The sequence below is a fragment of the Mustela erminea genome, chromosome 9 (assembly GCF_009829155.1).
Source record: "Mustela erminea isolate mMusErm1 chromosome 9, mMusErm1.Pri, whole genome shotgun sequence".
In the NCBI taxonomy this organism is placed as follows: domain Eukaryota; kingdom Metazoa; phylum Chordata; class Mammalia; order Carnivora; family Mustelidae; genus Mustela; species Mustela erminea.
Genome location: NC_045622.1, coordinates 101,937,991 through 101,961,832, shown reverse-complemented (window position 1 = coordinate 101,961,832; position 23,842 = coordinate 101,937,991). Strand labels below are relative to the sequence as shown.

At 35.9% G+C, this 23,842-nt stretch overlaps 1 pseudogene; it reads right to left on the bottom strand.

Moving 5' to 3' along the window:
* Window positions 1-13,658: 13,658 nt before the first annotated feature.
* LOC116599542 lies at window positions 13,659-14,616 on the bottom strand (annotated as a pseudogene).
* Window positions 14,617-23,842: the final 9,226 nt, after the last annotated feature.

The window sequence follows — 23,842 nt, the reverse complement described above, 5'->3', positions numbered from 1 at the left end:
GGATGTGAATTTGAGAATCATGAGATGTTCTGTGGCAACAAGAAGTAGGAGAACAGAATGATCAATAAAGAAAAGTTGCATGAGCATTTATTTATTATTGCTGTAATTTATTTTTGAATATTCTCCATTTTAAGCATGAGAATGACAATACAATTTAGTGATAACTTATCCAAACAAGAATAGACTTTTGTAGAGTAAGGTTCATCACCAATCATCTTCCTAGCTTTTTATTTTTGTATATGAGTAAATTGAGTCACAGCAAATGACAATGAGCTGTCCAAGCTCACATGCCTGGAATGGACGGAACTCCTAAATCAGATGTTTTGAGTCCTCTAATTATATTCACTTCAGTATGCTCATGTGTGTTTATTTATTCAGTCCTTTTATTATCCCCATGTAATTAATTAGTTATGCCCATATATATAATAGGAAACTTAGCAACAAAGAGATTGAATATTCAAGTTTACATAGTTATGGACAGAGCCATAGGTACATTCAGAATGGTTCCCAAACTTAATGGCATCAGTGAATTTTAATTGATTTCAATCTCATTCAATTTACACTTAATCATGGTATGCATTCTACCAAGCCTAATGTTTGATGTCACACAATAAAGCAATCCACAAATATATGCATATATGCACAGTGAGATACATGCAACGTTAGAGACAAATGTAGTCAACAAAAGCTAAATATTGGACTCTGGGCTGATGTGCCTGTGTATTCACACAGAAGAACTCCCATTTACCACCTGGGAGACATTGGTCCTAAACTAAGTTTCCTGCGCCTTATTTTATCCACCAGTAGGGTGAAGGTGATACAGGAACCTACCTGCATGTTCCTGTGAGTGTTCAAAGAAGTAATCATAACAAAAAGTTTGCACATGTGGGTATTCAGCACCATCCTGATGAGTTCTGCCTATAATGTCACAAGTAGGATGGAACAATGGTGTCTGTTAGTTTAGAAGGTTGGTGGCAACTGCATGGCTTCAAGGTGTGAGTGAGTTTTGATGTCTGGTAGGTTTGCTCTCTGATTTGCATATTTTCACACATTTCATCCACCCAGATCTCTTGTTTCTTCCAGTATTTTTTCATTCTGTCCTATCTCTCCAGTGTTAATGGTTTTGTCATCCCTTCTGTGTGAGAACCCTTACACAAACCTCTTTTGCATAATTTCTTCCTTTTGATCCACATTTTAGGTTAGGTTGAAAGACTCTTATTTAATCTTAGACACATTCTTACTGTCATTTTTGTCAATAAGTAGCTGGATCATAAATATTGAGGGCTGAAAATCCATGTCTGGAGAGTTGACTCTAGTCTGTAGATTGTTTTTGAGCAAGCACAATGTTTCAAATCTTTTTATTTATATTTGAAGTCTTGGGAGGGATATCCATTTTCTTTTTTTTTTAAGGAAAAATTTTTTTCATTTATTTATTTTCAGCATAACAGTATCATTATTTTTTCACCACACCCAGTGCTCCATGTAATCCGTGCCCTCTATAATACCCACCACCTGGTACCCCAACTTCCCACCCCCCGCCACTTCAAACCCCTCAGATTATTTTTCAGAGTCCATAGTCTCTCATGATTCACCTCGCCTTCCAATTTACCCCAGCTCCCTTCTCTCTAACTCCCCATGTCCTCCATGCTATTTGTTATGCTCCACAAATAAGTGAAACCATATGATAATTGACTCTCTCTGCTTGACTTATTTCACTCAGCATTTTCTGATAACTATTATTGTCACTATCTTCCTTCTGGCCCCTCTACACATTGCATGTCTGGAATTTACAGTATTTGTTTTGTGAACCCAACACTCAATAATATTATAAGCTATTATTTCTTGTTTAACATCTGTTATGTTTTTTTTCTAATTTTTTAAATTTATTTTTTCAGTGTTCCAAGATTCATTGATAGCTGGAATGTTCTTATTAGGCCCACATGGATAATCCAATATAATATTGCCATCTCAAAAGCCTTAATATGTACATAATATCATTTTCTTTGCAAGAGAATATAATCACAAACTCCAGGATTAGTATGTGGGCTTACAGATGAGGATTTTTCTAACTGCCACAATCGAGATGAAAAGAATATATAATTTGTAAATTGTCTAGAGAGTTAGAGATTGTTGAAGCTAAGACACCTTCAAAGATCTTTTGGCCAACTTTCTGATTGTGTATAATAATAACATAAGAACAGAAAGAGGTATTAACTTCTCCAAGGTTACATATCTGGAATAAATCCATTCCTATATCTGATCTCCAGGGGATAGTAAGAACCATAACACACTGCTTATGTGCTAGTTTATCTCGTATATAGTCAGAAATCAGAAAAGGCAGAAAGACAAACAGGCAGGCAGGCAGACATCGCAGACAGAAAGATAGAAGGTAGAGAGCTAATGAATGGAAAGAGGGATGGATGGATGGATGGACGGACAGATACACAGGTAGATAAACAGATATATATCAAAAGATAGAGGAAGAGAGAGTATGCACACACACACACACACACACACACACACAACTCCCATTTAAGGCTAAGTAAATGGAGAACTCAAGAGGTTGTATGCTTTCCTCACATTGCACATCTAGTATGAGATCAGTTCAGATTCAGACTCATGTCTTACTTATTTCAATGTCTGTAGCTTCAGTCACTGCCCTTGTCAGATTTTCCAGATGAGAAAGTAATGAAAGTGTAGGTTGTGGGAAAGTGACAGTGAAAATGGAGTAAGGATCTTGGTGGCTTCATGAAGATCCTTCTGGAGTCTAAAGAATTATCATTTCACCCTGTTGGTTAGGTGTCCCTTCGAGGGCAAGTCAGAACATAGTAAACAGGAAGAATTTACCACCTTCTCAATGAGAGTATCATCTATCATGGGTGCAGTGTAAGCCCTGACAGCTGTTTTTTCTTTTTTTCTTTTTCTTTTTGTAATGCAAGTGCCTGACTTAGGCTTTGATTATTGAGGCAACTGCTTCAAGGACAGCAATCTCAATAAGCACTTTGCCAGTCACTGGATGAAAAGCTAGACTCAATTTCCTCTCTGGCTCCTTGTTTTAGAGCTTGTGATTGGTTTAGATAATCTATTGTTTGAAATTGGAAGAATAATTATATGCTTCTCTGGCCATGCTTTAAATTTACCCTCTTATGTTTTAAATTCACCAGTAAAGAGTGAACCCAGGTCCCTACTTTGACCTCAATAAAAGAGAATCCAGACCTGCTCTCTCTCACTACCCATGACCCTGCTATGTGGTCCCAGGTGTGCCACGTGATTTCCAGGACCTGTGAGTCTTGGAAACCTTGTCTCTTTCAGGGTTTCCTGGTGGTTATTGCTGAGAACCTCTTACAATTAATATAAGAACCACAAGGATCCATCCAGCCACAACATTGGTTGTCAATAGCCAGAGACAAGCACAAAACAATAGGTTTTTGATATCCTCTTAAGGAAAGCAGCATAAAATTTCATAAATAACATACTACTCTCTGCTGATTAAAGTGTTTTTGAATATAAATACTTAGTCCTGTGCTTCAGAAAAAGTATCCAAACAACTAGATACGAGCTTAAAAACTCATAGAAGAGGTTGCTGCCCCAGTGCTTCTGCATCAGTTACATTTTTCACCTAAAGTATATATCAAACATAGAAGTTTAATTTGTTCTTTTGTTTTTATTTTTTATTTCTTTTCAGCACAACAGAATTCATTGTTCATGCACCACACCCAGTGCTCCATGCAATATGTGCTACTTTGTTCTTGAAAAGAAGGAGAAGACAATCCTGAACTGTGAGTCTAAAATCAGAAATTTAGACCTACAAGAATGTATAAATAATTTTGGAGCATATCTCAGATATTGGTCAAAATGTTCCAAGGTGCCTGAGACATGGAGAGATGAAGAAGGATTATGAACATGGAGCTAGGAAGCCTAGGTTTAAGTCTTGCAACTACCTTGGATTTTTCTTTGTGTTAGGAGATTTGTTTATCTTACAGTGAGATCAATTTCCTTATTTATGGCATAGAAATAATAAAATTAATTCTCCTACGATTTCACAAAATTTTGTCTATGAATAGTGAATAGGGAGGATCTATGGAGACTTTAGTAAGGTTAGTCCTTTCAACACAATTCACTATGTTATTATCTTAGGGTGTTTCCCCCAGGTCTGGTTGCAGAGTCACTGCCAGTGCTCAGTTTGGAGAAAGACTGTTGTGTATACTTAAAAGCATCAAGATTCATTTGGATAAATGGTGACTGAATGTGTCTACTCAGAATTTTGAAAATATTGTCAGGTAAAGTCATGATATGATTTCAGACCATAATGAGTGGGAACAAGGAGAAAATCTATAGTTGTGAAATTCCTAGGGGATAAGTCCCTATGAGGGCAATCACTTCTATCCAGGGAAGAAGCAATTAAACTGGATACAGGGGCATAGTTTCTTCTATTGAGTAGCACACAGATGTATTTGTGGTAATTTTTTTCTTCTCTCAGTTTTTTTTTTAAAGATTTTTATTTATTTATTTGATAGAGAGAGATCACAAGTAGGCAGAGAGGCAGGCAGAGAGAGAGGGGGAAGCAGGCTCCCCACTGAGCAGAGAGCCCGATGTGGGGCTCGATCCCAGGACCCTGAGATCATGACCTGAGCTGAAGGCAGAGGCTTAAACCACTGAGCCACCCAGGCGCCCCTCTTCTCTCAGTTTTATTAAGTTGTTATTCAGTACATGACTAGTGGGTTTATTACATTTACATTTTTGTATTATTTATACTTATAATCTAAAAACTTGTTTTCTGTTTGCCATGATTTTATTCATTTCCTTTTTCTCCTTTCCATTCTTTTACTTGTTATAATTAAATTTTAGGCCACTGGAGTTTTTAGAGGTTGATAAATAAAATCCTTTTTTTTCTTTTTTATGTTTACAACAAATGGACAATGTGACATATAGGTCACATTGGAGATTAAAATGAAATATGGAGATTAAAATGGCCTTATTAGTCATGACTCAGTTCAAAAATTTATTCTGATCTGTAGGCAGACAGGCTTCTTTTCTGTCCTAAATGCCTTTTTGTAGCAGCTCTTATTGGTGCTCTGTCCATATCAACTTGGCATTCTTTGTCTATGTATAAGCCAGTGCTCATTATGAAAAAAAATGTCTGCATTTCTTAGGTTAAAATTTTTATTTTTACTTCAAGGGCATGCTCAGCCCATGTGGGGAACATTTAATTTTTCTAGTGCCAGTGATCAATAAATGAAAGATAGAAACAGAGTGATAAATACTTGATTTCTGATCTTTCAGATGATATAACTCTGAGGTATGTTGTTTATAGTCTTCCAGTGGTTTCTAGTAGATCAAGCCTTTTTCACAGATATCACCTAATAACTAATGAAACTCTATTGGCATCCATCCCTGACTCAATTTCTCACTACTGTATAAACTACTTGAATTCAAATCACTGACTGTGGATCTGCTTCTGGGGAACCTAAACTCATATGCACCCCAAGATTATAGCTATTCCCTTAGCAATACTACCTCATTGTCTTTATTAATAAATATAGAAGGAGAGGACAGAAGGTGTCCTTCCTGCAGATAATCCAGTCCAAAAGAGAAAGAGAAAAGAACAAAACATGCTTTATTCCATCTTCCAAATTACTTAATCAAGATAAATTACATCTCTTCCTTCTGCTGAAACACTTTCACTATTCAACTGCACCTTTAGGTAGTATACTGACTTGCGATTTTTGTATATATGCTAATGTCTGATTTTGCCATTAAATTCAAGTGGTAGTTTGTCTAGGTATAAAAATCTGGACTGATATTTTTTCCCTCAGCTTTTTGAAGTAATCAGTCCACTGTCTGCTAACTTCTGCTTCTTTATGATGAGAAGACTGATAGCAAGATTATATTATTTTGTATGTTTGTCTCTCTGGAATCTGAAATGTTTGACCTTGTCCTTGTTTTTCTGCACCATAACAGAATCAATAAAATGAAAAGGGAACCTACAGAATGGGACAAAATATTTGCAAACCACATATCTGATAATGAGATTATATCCCAATATATAAAGAACTCTTACTCAGAGAAAAAACAATTATTCCAAAAAAAAAAAAATAGGTAAAGGACCTAAATGACATTCTTCCAAAGAAGATACTGGAATGGTGGGTAGATACATGAAAATGTGGTCAACACAACTAATCATCAGGAAAAGGCGAATAAAAAACACAAGATATCACCTCACACCAGTTAGGATGGCTATTGTCAAAAAGGAAAGAGAAGACAAATACTGGCGAGGATGTGGATAAAAGGGAACACTTGTGGTAACTTATTTCTGGTAATATAATTGGTACAGTCACTATGAAAAACATCATAGAGGTTTCTCAAAAAATTAAAAATAAAATTATCACATGATCCAACAATTCCAATTCTGGGTATATATTGAAAGGAAATGGAATATCTAACTATCTCATAGAGATACTTGCATCTCCATGTTCATTGCAGTATTATTTACAATAGCCAACAAATAGGGGTCACTGAAACAACCTAAGTATCCTATGATAAATGAATGAATAAAGAAAATGTAATATATATTTACTCACTAGAATAGTATTTAGCCACAAAAAAGAAAGGAAATCCTGCCATTTGCAATAACCTGCATGAAACCCGAGGACATAATGCTAAGTGAAATGAGTCACATAGACAAAAACAAATTTCATTTATACATGGAATCTAAGAAAAACAAACTCATAGAAACATAACAGATTGGTGGTTCTGGAGGTGGGAACTGGGGGAACTGGCTGAACAGGTGAAGGTGGTCAAAGGCACAAATGCCTACTTATAAGATAAATAAGTATTAGCATGTCATGTATACCATGATAACTACAACTAAAAATATTGTGTTGCATATTTAAAAGTTTTAAGACATTAGAACTTAAAATTTCTCATAACAAGAAAAGAAATTTGTAACTATTTAAGGTGGTGTTTGTTAACAAAAAATTATTGTGGCAATATTTCCAATAATTACATTGTACATCTTAAACTTATATAATGAAATACATCAATTATATCTTAATAACCTGGAAAAAACAAAATTTGAAATAGATCAAGGTAATTAACAACTTTAAAGGAATGAAGGGAAAAACACATATTAAGTCATTATATGACTTAATAATTCAGAAAAAGTACTTAACAAAGTTTCCAATGCCTTCATGAAAAAGGTGAGAAATCTAGGATCTATAATGAACTCCTTAAACTCAAAACACACAAAACAGGCAATCAAAAAAAAAAATGGGCAGAAGATATGAACAGAGACTTCTCCAATGAAGACATACAAATGGCTCTCAGACACATGAAAAAATGTTCATCATCACTAGCCCTCAGGGAGATTCAAATTAAAACCACATTGAGATATCACCTTACACCAGTTAGAATGGCCCAAATTAACAAGACAGGAAACAGCATTTGTTGGAGGGGATGTGGAGAAAGGGGAACCCTCTTACACTGTTGGTGGGAATGCAGGTTGGTGCAGCCTCTTTGGAGAACAGTGTGGAGATTCCTCAAGAAATTAGAAATAGAACTTCCCTATGACCCTGCAATTGCACTCCTGGGTATTTACCCCAAAGATACAGATGTAGTGAAAAGAAGGGCCATCTGTACCCCAATGTTTATAGCAGCAATGTCCACGGTCGCCAAACTATGGAAAGAACCAAGATGCCCTTCAATGGATGAATGGATAAGGAAGATGTGGTCCATATACACTATGGAGTATTATGCCTCCATCAGAAAGGATGAATACCCAACTTTTGTAGCAACATGGATGGGACTGGAAGAGATTATGCTGAGTGAAATAAGTCAAGCAGAGAGAGTCAATTATCATATGGTTTCACTTATTTGTGGAGCATAACAAATAGCATGGAGGACATGGGGAGATAGAGAGGAGAAGGGAGTTGGGGTAAATTGGAAGGGGAGGTGAATCATGAGAGACTATGGACTCTGAAAAACAATCTGAGGGGTTTGAAGTGGTGGGGGGGTGGGAGATTTGGGGTACCAGGTGGTGGGTATTATAGAGGGCATGAATTGCACGGAGCCTGGGTATGGTGAAAAAATAATGAATACTGTTATGCTGAAAATAAATAAATTTAATTTTAAAAAAAAGAAGTGAACTTCCTTAAAATTATATAAAGCATGAATGAAAGACTTCACAGCTAACATCATACTTAAATGTGAAAGAGTGAAAACTTCCCTGTACAGTCACATACTAGACAAATACATCTATTTTCACCACTTTTATTCAATGTTGTACTGGAAGTTCTATCTATAGCAATTATACAAGAATAAAAGAATTACAAGGCATATAAATTAGAAAGGAAGAAGAAAAAACATATGATCTTCAGATAATAGGATGTTATATAGTGAAATCCTAAAGAATGTACTAGAAACTATTAGCTAATAAACTTATTCACCAAAGTAAGTTTGCTTACATACACTAGCAACAACAATCTCAGAAGAAACTCTCTCAGGGAGAGAGTTTGACTTCTTTGCCAATTTGAATGCCTATTATTTCTTTTTGTCTAATTGCTGATGTTAGGACTTCTAGTAATATGTTGAACAATGGTGAGAGTGGGCATCACTGCCATGTTCCTGACCTTAAGGGAAAATCTCTCAGCTTTTCCTCACTGAAAATGATATTCGCTGTGGGCTTTTCCTATATGGTTTTTATTATATTGAGAAATTTTCCCTCTATCCCTACACTCTTAAGAGATTTAATCAGGAAAGTATGCTGTGTTTTGTCAAATACTTTTTCTGCATCAACTGAGAGGATCATACGGTTCTTGTCTTTTCTTTTATTAATGTGCTCTCTCATGTTGATTGATTTGCAAATGTTGAACCACACTTGCACCCAAGGAATAAATTCTACCTGGTTGTGATGGAAAATATTTTAACATATGGTTGTATCCTATTGGCTAGGATCTTGCTGATTATTTTGGCATCCAATATACTGTTGGATCCTATTGGCTAGGATCTTGTTGAGTATTTTGGCATCTATGTTCCTCAAGGATATTGGTCTTTAGTTCTTCTTTTTGTTGGTACAGACACTTTGGAAAACAGTATGGAGGTTCCTCAAAAAGTTAAAAATAAAGCTACCTTACAACCCAGCAATTGCACTACTAGGTATTTACCCCAAAGATAAAAATGTAGTGATTCGAAGGGGCACCTGCATCCCAATGTTCATAGCAGCAATGTCCACAATAAGCAAACTGTGGAAGGAGCCAAGATGTCCTTCAACAAATGAATGGATAAAGAAGATATGGTCTATATACACCATGGTATATTACTCAGCCATCAGAAAGGATGAATACCCACCATTCACACTGACATGGATGGAACTGGAAGTTATTATGCTAAGTGAAGCAGAGAAAGATATTGTTTCATTCATATGTGACACATAAGATATAGTACAGAAGACCCCTGGGGAAGGGAGGAAAAGCTAAAGGGGAGGAAATCAGAGAGGGAGACAAACCATGAGAGACTATGGACTCCAGGAAACAAACTTTGGGTTTCAGAGGGAAGGGAGGTGGGAGGTGGAGTAGCCAGGTGATGGGTATTAAGGAGGGCACATCATCATTTGTGATGAGCACTGGCTGTTATGTGCAATTAGTGAATCAGTGATCATTGAACACACAAAAACTAATGAGGTACTATATGTTGGCTAACTGAACATAATTAAAATAAATAAACAGCTTAAAAAAGAAAAAAATAAGGAAAAAATTCCACTTACAAACAGCATCCTTATGTTAAAATACAGAGGAATTAATTTAACCAAAGGGTGAAAGGACTGTACACTGAAACTGCCAAATAAATTGCTGAAATTCAAAGAGGCCTAAATAAACGGAAAGAGAGTTTATGTTCACGAATTGGATGATATGATACTGTTTACTGGCAATACTTTCCAAAATGACCCACAGGTTTAATGAAATCACTATCATAATTTTAATGACCAGAAATAGAAACACTATTACTAAAATTCAAATGGAATTTTCAATTCAAGAGGCGATCAATAGCCAAAACAATATTGAGAAGGAAGAACAAAGTAGGAGGACTCACACTTCTTGATTTCAGAATGTAATACAAATCTAAAATTAACAAAGCAATTTGATGCTGCTTTAAGGATAGAGACATAGCTCAACTGACTAGAATTGAGAGATAAGAAATAAACCCATATATCTACAGCCAATTGATTTTTGACAAAGATCCTAAGTCCAGTTAATGGGAAAAGAACTCTTCAACAAATGGTGCTGAGACAACAGGATATCCACGTGAAAGATTGAAGTTAGACCCCTTCTTCACAGCATATATAAAAACCAACAAAAAATGGTTGATGACCAAAATATGGTAGGTAAAAACATATAACTATTAGAAAATGTGGGGAAAAGTCTAGACCTTAGATCCAACAATTGTTTTCCATGTATTACACTGAAATGACAAGCAACAAAAGAAAAGAAAGATATATTGGACTTTCTCAAAATTGCAATCCTTTGTATATCAAAGTACATTGTCAAGAAAGTGAAAAGGAAAACTACAGGACGGGAGAAAATATTAGCAAATCATGTTTCTGATAAAGGCATAATATGCAGAATATACCAAGGACTCCTACAACTCAACAGCAAAATACTCAATATCTCAGTTGAAAAATGGACAAAGTACTTGAACAGACATTCCACTGAAGTTTTAATAAAAGCCAATGAGCACATGGAAGTATGCTCAAAATCATTAGGCATTAAGGGCAAGTAAATCAAAAGTACAAGGGGAAACTAAATCAATTATCATATTGTTTCACTTATATGTGTAGCACAGAGGACCACTAGGGAAGGGAAGGAAAACTGAATGGGAAGATATCAGACAGAGAGAAAAGCCAGGTGCTTAACTATAGGGAAACAAACTGAAGGTTACAGAAGGGAGGGAGATGGTGGGATGGGGTAACTGGGTATGAAGTAGGGCACATGTTGTGATGAGTACTGGGTGTTATCAGCAACTAATGAATTGTTGAACACTACAACAAAAACTAACGATATACTATATGTTGGCTAGCTAAACATAATAATAATAAAAAAATAAATCTACAAGGGACAGAGTATCCCCTCTACACTCTGGAGACTGATAGTTTTGTTTCATTCCAGTGAGACTGATTTCCAACAACTGGCCTCCAGAACTGTGAGAAAGCAAATTCATGTTGTTTGAAGGCCCCAGAGTGTGCTCATTTGGTACAGCAGTCATAGGAAACTGATATAAAATCTTTATGCTCTTTGTAGTGTTCAACTGTGTTCTCAATTTAATGTGTGACTGCAACATAACCAAGCGTGTTCTGTTGTCTGTGTTCAGACATTTTACAAACAGATGTTGAGTTTCTCTGTTTGGTTCCTCTTATCATGCAGCTGTTCATTCCTTAAAATCTTTTACTGAGTCTCAGATCTGATCTAGGCCTGAGTCTTTGTTAGACACCAGACCAGAAAATGTTCCAGGATTCATAGAATTTTTTTTTTTTAAGATTTAGTTTTTTATTTTAAAGAGAGTGAAAGTAGAGTGATCACAGAGGGAAAGACACAAGCTGACTCACTGCTGAGTGGATAGCCTGATGCAAGGCTCGATCCCAGGATCCTGAGATCATGACCTGCGCTGAAAGCAGATGCTTAACCAACTGAGCTACCCAGGTGCCCAGACTTTAATTTTGATGGGAGAAAAAAAAAAGCAAAAAAAGGAGTAAACACACAAAAATGAATATACAATATTTTGATCAATATCATGAAAGAAAAAATGACAGGTTTTTCCATGTGGGTTTTTCCATGTTACTTTGTTCTTACACAGGATCACATTTCATAAGATACTCTTGAGTTCTATGGAATATACATACACTAGTCTAGCTTCTGAGAACACATACCTAAGTAAGATAAAATTTTTGGTCTCAACGTCTTGCAATTCAGTACTAAGTTAAACCTACAAAAACAAACCAATATAAACTGTGTTGTTTTTTTTTTTATCCACCAAGAAGATCTAACAATTGTAAAATCTGTAAGTGTTTTAATAGTTCTATGGAGAAGGTTGGCAAATTAGATTAATGAAAGAAGAATAAGAAAAGGAACAGAAGGGAAAGGATGCAAATATATTTTGTGCAACTACTCTTTTTCAGGTACTGTGCTAAGATCTGGTTCATTCAATACCCATTTAATGTAAGTCTGTGAGAGAGCACTGGTTTCCCCCATTAGAAGCTCAGAACACTGAGTTAACTGAGTTAACACAGAACACTTATTAACTTGCCTTGCCCTATATCACAAAGTTTGGCTTGGAATGAAATTCACATTGAATTTGTCCTCTTTACAAAATCTGTGCTAATTTTGTTGGGGCTAGGCACTTTAGCTATGATATGGAGGCTGGGTGAGGATTCACAAAGAAATCATTGTCGAATCAAATTGTATTGGAGAAATTTGATAGTTTTTCCAGGATATATCTGCCCCACTCCCACAACAGCATCTGGATGGTCGTGTGGGAAGCTCTTTCTATCTATTAGGGTAAATAATATTAGCTGCCAGCAGGCGAACTCCAGAATGACAGTGGCTTGACCACAGAAGTTTTTCTTGCTTGCATGTGGTTCCATTAGTTGTTCTGTAGGAACCTACACAGAGATTCAGTTGTACCATATTCTCTCCATTTAGTGGTTTTGTCATCCCTTGTGGTCTTGATTCTCTCCACCCAACAGGTGACAAATAGAATGACCAGGACATCACATGGGGAGGTTCATGGGCAGACTTGGAAGTGGCATATATGACCTGTACCCACATTCCATGGACAAGAACACAAGCACATAGTCACAATTAACTATACGCAGGGCAGAGACATAGAGCCCATGTTTGTTTCCAGGAATAAACATAGTTTGGAAAAGAACTAACCGGTATTTTCCATTGTAATGTTTATGACCACCACATATCCATCTCACACTTCTTCCCGTACAGAAAATTTATTATCCACGTCCCACAAGGAGACAACCTAGATCCCAACAGAAGCACAATGTCTAGTCTATCATACAAGTTAAGTAGTCTTCTTTACCCAGTTCACGTGTGGCTTCTTGTTGCCTAGCAAATCATGCACTAAAAAGAACATGTAGTTTGTTCCACATTAATAGCCAATAGGTAATGTTGGGCCTGAGTAAACAGGTGGGGAAAAAGCCTCTGTTCAGAACAGACAGCAATTTCAGTTTAGAAAACTTATGGAACTGACATTACCAATGTCCCTCTACCTGGGTGATGGGATATATTTCTTTATAAGACCCTAATTTTTCTTTCTGGGGAAAACTCCATTATCCACTGTTTTCTTTACTACCTGGTCCAATCTCTTACGTGGTTTTTTTTCTTACCCATTATTTTTTCTTACCATTACTGAAGTATATCAAGGAAAAAACTATGTCCAACACAATAGTAACAAAGAAGGTTTATTCATAAACTGTTTTGATTTAAAAATTATCATATTTTTTCTGCATTTTGGATGCTTGGATCTGATACAAATTGAAGTAATGAATAACATTCGAGTGACTGATATGTTTTAATACCCTATATGGCTATGAACATTGAGTTATGACATGGAGTGGATATAAGTGGGATGAAATAACTTTTGTGGATTCTGGATCACTAGAAGACTAAACCTAGAGAATATTTTGCCTTCTCAACAAACTTCTTGAATGCATTCTTGACCTCTTTGTTCCTTAAGCTGTATACCATAGGGTTCAGCATGGGGATGACCATAGTATAAAACACAGATGCCATTTTGTCTGTGTCCATGGAATGACTGGAACTTGGCTGTATATACATGATGATGACTGTCCCATAAATATAGAAACTGCAACAAGGTGAGAAACACAGGTATATAAAGCCTTCTGGTATCCCTCACCTGACTGTATCTTCAAAAACAGTGATAAATATGAACATGTAGGAAATCAAGATTATAAGAAGGGCAAAAAAGATATTAAAGCTTGAAATAAGCACGAGAATCAACTCATTAATGTCTTTATCTGAGCAAGTCAGAGTCATGACTGCTGGAATATCACAGAAAAAGTGATGGACCGCATTGGACATACAGAAAGAGAGACTGAATGTGTCTCCAATATCAATAGCAGCAGTTAGAAGAGCAAAGACGTAAGACCCTATGGCCAGACGAGCACACACACCTGTTGTCATGGTGGTGGTGTAATGGAGGGGTTTGCACACTGCTGCATAGCGGTCATAGGCCATTGAGGATAAGAGGTAACTTTCCACAGTGGCGAAGAGTACAAAAAAGAAAATCTGTGCAGCACATGCATTGTAGGAGATGACCTTATCTCCTATAAGCAATCCAGCCATGACCTTGGGAGTGACTGTTGAGGAGTAACAAAAGTCCACCAGAGACAGGTTACTGAGGAAGAAGTACATGGGAATGTGCAGACGAGAGTCCAGCAGGATCAGCATGATCAGCATGATCATCCATCCCCAGGTTCCCAATCAGAGTGATAAGGTAGAGGAGTGTAAACATTAGAAAGAGAGGACCCTGTAGCTCTGGGGCATTGGTTAGTCCCAGCAGGATGAATTCTTTTACCTCTGTGTTATTCTTCATGGAACTGGTCTGCATATCACAAGATGTTCTATGGCAATGAAAGGAACACAATGTTGAACGAAACTAGTTGCACAGAAATGGAACTGTACAAGCATTATTTTATTAGAGCAATAATTTGTTCTTCAATATTCTCCGTATCTGAAGCATGTCATGGCAACCCAATTTAGTGACAACTCTCTCTAGAGTAATAAGCTTTTGGATAAATAAGCTTTTATGTATCATCTTCCCAACTTCTAGATTATGTATAGTGTGTATAACCATATGTATATGATTTTGTATATGGGTAAACTGAGTTGCAGGAAAGGCTAACAAGTTGTCCAATTTCACATGCCTGGAATGAATCCATATCCTATATCATACCTTTTAAGTATAACTTGCCAGGTGCTCTATATGTATATATTCATTTAACTCTCTCATCAGTCCTATTAGATTGATTAGCTATTCCTCCCCTATAGATATCTAATAATTTAGTAACTGAGAGAGCAAGTAATTTATTTAAGTTTAAGTAGGTATTAATGAACAAAGCCAAGCTTTAGACACAATCAAAAGTGTTCCCAACATAAGTGTTGTTAATTATTAATTGACTCTAATTTTGTTCAATTTACACTTACCTGTCTCTATTGTATTGAACTTAATGCATGGAGTAGCATAGTTAAACATAATTTAGAAATAAATGCATAGTAGATACAGAGGGCTAAATGCAGCATGAGAGCCATGTGCAATCAATAAAACCAATTCTGAACAGAAGGTATAGCATTGGATGTAAAGGTTTGGTCTCTGAGAACCATTTGTATGCAGTCACATATCACCTCTACCATTTAAGGGAGACATTTGTCCTAACTTCTTTAAGTCTCTATATACCAGCAAAGTGAGTGTTGTTGGGACCTACTTCAAGAGATTATTATAAGAATTTAAATAAATAATGTATAAAAGGAATTAGTAAATACTAATGATGTTCTATGTTGGCTAATTGAATTTAAATTAATGAGGGTGCCAAGCACAGTCCTTAAGACTAATAACTATAATATTATCAGCTTAGAACAATGGTCTCTATGTTTGTTTAGGAAAGTCAGGTGGCAGATATAGGGGACTGGGTTTTTTTTTTCATTTATTTATTTTCAGCATAACAGTATCATTATTTTTTCACCACACCCAGTGCTCCATGCAATCCGTGCCCTCTATAATACCCACCACCTGGTACCTGACCTCCCACCCCCCGCCACTTCAAACCCCTCAGATTGTTTTTCAGAGTCCATAGTCTCTCATGATTCACCTCCCCTTCCAATTTACCCCAACCCCTTCTCTCTAGGGGACTGGGTTTTAAGTCTGTTGGTCTTAACCTTTGATTTGCCTTTTTGTATATGCTGTCCATGCAGATTTTTTTTTTTTTACCTTATTTTTCACTCTGTGCTCATGGTTGTGTCAATCATTTTGTATGAGAATCCAGAAATCTTCAAAATTTCCTTTTCTTAACTTCTTTCTTGAGATCCATGTTTTACCTTACCCCTCTATCTGAGACTCATTCTTATTGTCATTTTTATTAACACTGAGCTGGATCACAGATGTTGAGGGGTGAAAATTCATGGCATGGTGGTTGATACTAATCTGCAGATCTATTCATGAGAAAAATCACAAATCTTTATATTTTTAATTGAAGCTTTGTGAAAGACATGTATTCTTTGGTAACTGCTATTCTTTACCATCTCCCTCCTGGGTCCTAAACACATTCTTTTTCATGTCTTCATCTTAAAGTTTTTATGTTTGTCAACACCTCATTTACATAATATTTTATTATGATATCACATATATATCATTTTCTGTGTTCTATGATGACTATTAGCTCTCCTGAGGTTAGCAACAGCTTAAAATTCCTGCTTATGTGTAGCTGGTCTCATAGACCCAGAGACAAATAATATGGATAATAGATGATACTGATAGGGACGCCTGGGTGGCTCAGTTGGTTGGACGACTGCCTTCGGCTCAGGTCATGATCCTGGAGTCCCAGGATCGAGTCCCACATCGGGCTCCCAGCTCCATGGGGAGTCTGCTTCTCCCTTTGACCTTTTCCTCGCTCATGTTCTCTCTCACTGTCTCTCTCTCAAATAAATAAATAAAATCTTAAAAAAAATAGATGATACTGATAGATGATACTGATGATGATGATAATGATCATGTTCATGATGATAAATAGAGCAGAATAGGAAGAGACATAAATTGGGTATGTACACACACGGGCGTACACACACACACACATACAAATAGCCTTATTTACTGCTAAGAAAATGAGGAGTTGAGAAGTTATGTGTCTTCTTAAAATTCTACACCTGGTATGAGATAGTTAAGATATAGATAGATAGATCTATATCTTAGATATAACTGTCCAACTGATCCTAATTCCTGTAGCTTTAATCACTGTATTGTCAGATTTTCTAGATGAACAGGTAATAATGGAGTAGCAAGCTTTACTACAAAGCTGTGATCACCAAGACAGCATGGTTGTAGGTAAATAATAGTGAAAAATATGGAAGGGTCTTAGTAGCTTCCTGATCATCTTTCTGGAAAGGAAGAAAGTGTCATTTCACCGTGTTTGATTAGCTATCCCCTCAGTGACAAAACACACAGTAAATAGGACTTATTTAACACCTACCCAATCAGAGTACTGTCTATCACAGGGTTTTCTTAACCTCTTAAGAAAGGCAACGTGGAATTGCAGAAATATTCCTCTGCACTTTCTTGATTACAGTGTTTTTTCCTGACTCCTGTACTTATGCCAATATTCAGAAATAGTGTTCAAACAACCAGATAGGAGCTCAAAAACTCACAGAAGATGTAGACACCCTAATGCTTCTGCATCAATTACAGTTTTCACTGCAAGTGTAGACTGAATCTAGAAACTCACCTTGCTCTTGAAAAGAAAGGAAAGACAGCGCTGAATTGTGAGTCTGCAATCAGCAATTCAGCCCTGGAAGAATGTAATGTCAGAGAAATTCTGTCTCATGTTCTGGTCAAGACATTCTGAGTTCCCTGAAGCATGAAGATACGGAGAAAGGATAATTAATATAGGGCTTCCTAAGAAACCTGTATTTAAGTAGTGCATCTACCACGGATTTTTTTGAAGTAATCAGAATATGATTTACCTCCTACTGATCTCAATTTCCTTATTTATGATAAGGATATAATAAAATTATCTGTACCACAGACTTTCTAGAATTGTATTTGCGACAAGCAAATAAGAGCAGATGTAAGCCCTTAGTAGGGGCTTAACTTTTCAACATGAGTGAGTTTAATTTTTATTTCAGGATGTCTTCCCTGCCTGTCATTGACGACTCACTGCAAATACCCAGTTTGGACAGAAGCTGGTGTCGACAAGGTTAGCTTTTAGTTCAATAAATGATGAACAAAATGAGCTCTGCTCAATGTCTGTTTCTTTTAAATAATGTCATACAGAATCACGATGGGATTTCAGCACCTAATGAACAAGAACAAGGAGAAAATTGTACAGGAATGGAATTCTCTGGGGAAACTGAACCCCCATGAGGGCAATTACTTCCTTTCATTGTACTTACATATAGAAGAAACAATTAAGCTGTGTGTAGAGACATAATTTGTTATGTTGTGTAGCACATACATATATTTGCACTCTAGTTCTCATTTCTCTCCCCTCTCCCACTTAAAAAATTAACATGACTTTTCCATACATTGAGTAATTTTGATTAATCATTTAAAATTATTTTTATTTTTGATATTTGAAATGTATTTCTTTTTTTTAAATTTCTTTTTTATTTTCAGCATAACAGTATTCATTATTTTTGCACCACACCCAGTGCTCCATGCAATCCGTGCCCTCTATAATACCCACCACCTGGTTTCCCCAACCTCCCACCCCCCCACCCCCCCACCCCCACCACTTCAAACTTATTTCTTTTTATTGAAGTATAGTTAAGCACCACACCCAGTGCTCCATGCAATCCGTGCCCTCTATAATACCCACCACCTGGTTTCCCCAACCTCCCACCCCCCCACCCCCCCACCCCCACCACTTCAAACGTATTTCTTTTTATTGAAGTATAGTTAACACACTATGTTAGTTTCATGTGTACAACATAATGATTTGACAACTCTCTTCATTATGCTATGTTCACCACATGTGTAGTCATCATGTATCACCATACAAATCTTGTAACACCATCAACATACTCCCTCTGATAAACATTTTATCCCCATTTCTGGAAATTAGTTTTGGTTTTTATCTACCACATTTTTATTATGTTTTTCTCCTTTCTATTTTCTCTGGTGCTATAGCTAAATGTTACAAATTTTAAGAAATTGATAAATAATATCCATGTTATCTGTTCTTGAGTTTACAAGGAGTCCATAAATATGACACCTGTGAGAGACAGAGATTAAATTCTGCCTTAATTCTGAGAAGTCAATTGGAAAGTTTGGTTTAGATCTGTAGGTTGATGGGCTGCTCTCCTCCAGTTTCCCCTTTTGAAACCAGTGCTAATGGTACTCTTCCCACATGCCCTGGTGTTCATTACCCCCTGTATTATTGTTATTATTAAGAAAAAATGAATCTGTACCTTTTAGACTGAGGACTTATTGTACTGTAATAATATGCTTAGACTTTGTGTGGGGCATTGAATTTAGCTTGTGACAGACATAATCATGAGTCAGAAAAAGTAAAACAAAAAACCCTAGATTCCTCATGTTGCAGGGGTAACAACCCTGAGTCTTGCTTTAGACATTTTCTACTTACTGTTGAGACCATGTGTTGGCTTCCTTCCCTTCTTTATCTCACCTCCCTATTGTCCTATGAGTGCTGTGGTCAAACTCACAAATGAAGTACTTGAACTCAAATCATTGACTCTGGAGGACTGCTTCTGGTGAACCTCATCTAATATGTACCTCAAGATTGTAGGTGTCTCCTTTCCATAGGCAGGGCAGTTCCTGTTCCATTATCTTTACTACACAAAGAAAGGTGAACAGAATGACAGAAGACACCCTTGCTGCAGACAAGCAAAATCAAAAGAGAACGAGAAAAGTAGAAGAACAAAAAATGCTCCCTTCCTTCTTCTAAGTTCCCCAATCTGATACAATGCATTTTGTTGAAACACTTTCACTCTGGTTCTGGAACTGTGAGTGGAAATTAACTTTCAATTTTTGTATAACTGATAAAATCTTGATTTGTCATCTCACTCAAGTGGTAGTTTACCTGGATATAGAAATATGGAATGATAATTATTTTCCCTCAGCTTTTTGAAGACATGTATCTATTGCCTGCTGACTTCTATTCCTTTCCTCTGTTGAGAAGTCAGATGCAGGTCTGTTGACTATGTGTATTTATGCTCTGGCAGTGTAAAAGTTTGTTCTTTCCTTGTTTTTCTGCTTGTATAACAATAACTTGTATAACAATATGGTCCTATACAAAAAAAAAAAAATTCAACGTGTTTCTCAGAAATTAGGGTGATTCCTCAATAGGAGGTTGGAATTTCTTTGGGTGAAAATTTGGAACTATTTTCTGTTTTATAATTTGTTCCTTTTTGTTCTATTTCTTTATGGATTTCATACAAAAGCATGTTGCAGTTTCTTAATCCATTTCTTTTCTTTCCTATTTCTTTACTCTATAAGCTGTATTTTGTATACTTTTTCAAGTTTTAAAAATTCCAGTTAGTTAAGTACAGTGTTATATTAGTTTTCTGGCATACAGTTTAGTAATTCAACACATACATTATGCAGTGCTATCACAATGAGTACCCATCTCCATCACCTATTTCACCAATCCCCCCACCTCCCTTCCTTTTGGTAACCATCAGTCTGTTCTCTACAGTTAAGAGTCTGTTTCAAGAAACAGTTTGCCTTTCTCTTTCTCTCTTTTTTCCCTTTGACCATTTGTTTTCTTTCTTAAATTCCACATATAAGTGAAATCAGATGGTATTTGTCTTTCTCTGACTGACTTATTTTAACTTAGCATAATATTCTCTCATTGACTGATGAATGGATAATGGAGAAGTGGTATATATACACAACGGACTATTACTCAGCCATAAGAAAGAATGAAGTCTTGCCATTTGCAATGACATAGATGGAGCTAGAGAGTATTATAGTTTGAATATTTTTCGTTCTACTTTGATATGGTAACTCTGGATTCAATTTTGTCTCATCTAACATTTTTCCAGTCCATTAACTCCAATCCATTATCTGATAAGATTCCTTAGATCACATATATTATTTTTATTCTATTTTATTCTAAAATATATTTTATTTATATTCTTCTATTTTATCATTTTTCTATTTTTATATTTTATATACTCTTTTAAGTGCAGTTTTAAGTTCACAGAAAAATTAAGAGGATGATACAGTGAGTTCCTATATAACTCCAGACCCACACATGTATAGTTGAGGACATTATCAATCTCCCCCCTCCCCAGAGTAGTGCATTTACAATTGATACACCTATACCGATATATCATAATAAGCCAAAGTCCATAGATTACTTTAGGTTCTCTCAGTGTTGTACATTCTGTGAATTTGTAAAAATGTATAATGAATTGTAGCCATCATTTTAGTATCATACGGAGTGTTTTCACTGCCCTAAACATCCTCTGTCCTCCACCTATTATATCTCTCCTCCCCTAACCCCAACTGTCTTCTGGATATCTTCTTTGGTTAGGTGTCTGTTAGAGTCTTTGCTATCTTTCTTTTTTTTAATTGACTTATTTGTTTACTCATTGTTGGATTTTTAGAGTTCTTTGTATATGTAACTTTTTTTAAATCAAATTTGTTTTTTGCAAATATCTTATTTTTTGCAAATATCCCAGTCTGTTGGTTGTCTTCTCATTCTCTTGAAGATATCTTTCATAAAGTAGATGTTTTTAATTTTAATGAAGTCCAGTTAATCAACTGTTTTATTCATGCAGTGTGCCTTTGGTGTCATATCTAAAAAAGTCATTGCCAAACCCAAGGTCATCTACGCTTTTTTCTATGTTACCTTTTAGGAGTTTTGTAATTTTGTATTTTGACATTCTGGTCTCTGATACATTTTGAGTTAATTTTTGTGTAAGTCTTGTGTGTAGATTCATGTTTTTTACATGAGGATATCCAGTTATTCCAACATCATTTGTTGAAAAGATTATTATCTTTGCTCCATTGAATTGCCCTTGCTCCTTTATCAAAAATCAGTTGAGTATATTATGTAAGTCTATTTCTGGGCTATTTTGTTTCATTGGTCTATTCTTTTCTCAATACCTCACTTTCTTTTTTCCCCCTTAATAATAAGTGTATTCTTTAATCCCCATCAGCTATTTCGCCACCTTCCCCACCTCACCTCTGGTAATCATCAGTTTATTTTCTATAGTTAAGAGTCTGTTTCTTGGTTTCTCTCTCTCTCTCTCACCTTTTTTTCCTTTGCTCATTTGTTTTGTTTCTTAAATTCCACATAGGAGTGAGATCATATGGTATTTGTCTTTCTCTGACTGAGTTATATCACTTAGCATTATACTCTCTAGGTCATTCCATATTGCTGTGAATGATGAGATTTAATTGTGTTCTATGGCTGAGATATATATATATATATATATATATATATATATATATATAATTTCACATATATATATAATTTCATTTGAGACTGTAAAGAGTCTATAGATAATGTTGGGAGAAATGATATCTTGGCAATATTGAGTCTTCTTATCCATGAGAATGGAATATCTTTCCATTTATTTAGTTCTTTGGTTTCATTCATCAAAATCAGGATTTCATAGTTTTCTTCATTAGATCATGCATATATTTTCTCATATTTATAACTAAGTATATCATTTTTGGAAGCTAAAATAAAAGGTTTTGTGCTTTTAATTTCAACTTTGACTTCTTCATTACCAATATATAGGAAGGTGATGGAATTTTATATATTAAAATTTATATATTAATATTTATATATTAACCTTGCAGGGTACAGTCTTGCTATCATCAATTAGGCCAAAAAGAATTTTTTTTGGTCTATTCTTTCAGATTTTCTACATAGACAATCATGTCACCTGTGAACAAAGACAGTTTTTATTTCTTCATTCCCAAAGTCTCCATATTGTGTGATTCCATTCATATAACATACAATCAGGGGGAATTAAAAAGCTCAGTGATTTCCAAGGGTTGGAGAAGCAGGAGTAGTTGTTTACAAAAGGAATGGAAATGGAAATGTTATGATGATAACATATTCTCTGTGGTACTGTGCTGATGAATACATGACTCTGAATTTGTTAAAACCCATAGAGCTATACATAGGAAAGAGTAAAATTTAATATATATAAATTGAAAAAATCAACCAGGAGCACAGGAGAATCCCAGGAGTGAACAAAGGCTCTGAAAAAAAAAATGTGAATGTACTACAATAACTTAATCTCCCTGAAGGGAGACAGGGAAAAAAATGAGCTAACCTAAGTAATGCTGGAAAACAGTGTGTTAATTAGAAAGAGACTATGGACTCTGAAAAACAATCTGAGGGGTTTGAAGTGGCGGGGGTATGGGAGGTTGGGGTACCATGTGGTGGGTATTATAGAGGGCACGGATTGCATGGAGCACTGGGTGTGGTGCAAAAATAATGAATACTGTTATGCTGAAAATAAATAAGTTTAATTTAAAAAAAAGAAAGTGCTTGGCTAAAATAAAAGAAACTATTTTAAAATGTTGTACTTCAGTTGCTAAAGCACATGTGTAGTTAGTATAGTACATGTTTCTCTTGGGGGTAAGAATTAACAATTATGGAACTGCTCTACTTGTAAACTGGTCACACAATTAAATTAATGAATGGAATTGTTGAGACCCAAGTTTCTCACTGTCACAAATGGAAATTACAGATAAGAAAGGGGGAACTTGGAATGAAGTAGATTAGAGTCAGAGACATCAGTATGCACTAACGTTTAGTTTAATATAGATACAATGGATAGGCAGAGAAACTAATATAATTATGAATGTATACAAACCACATAGCTATATACTTCTTGCTTCTGTCAACAAGAAGACCTAGAAGAAATGAAACTCCAGTATCAGCAAGCACACTCAGCATCTAATTCTTGACTTATTTATTTATTTAAGAGAGTGTGAGCAGTGGTAGGGTTAGAGGGAGAGAGAGAATCTCAAGCAGAGTCCGGGCCCAGTGTGAAGACTGATACAGGGCTGAATCCCACGACCCTGAGATCATGACCTGAGCTGAAATCAAGAGTCACTGCTT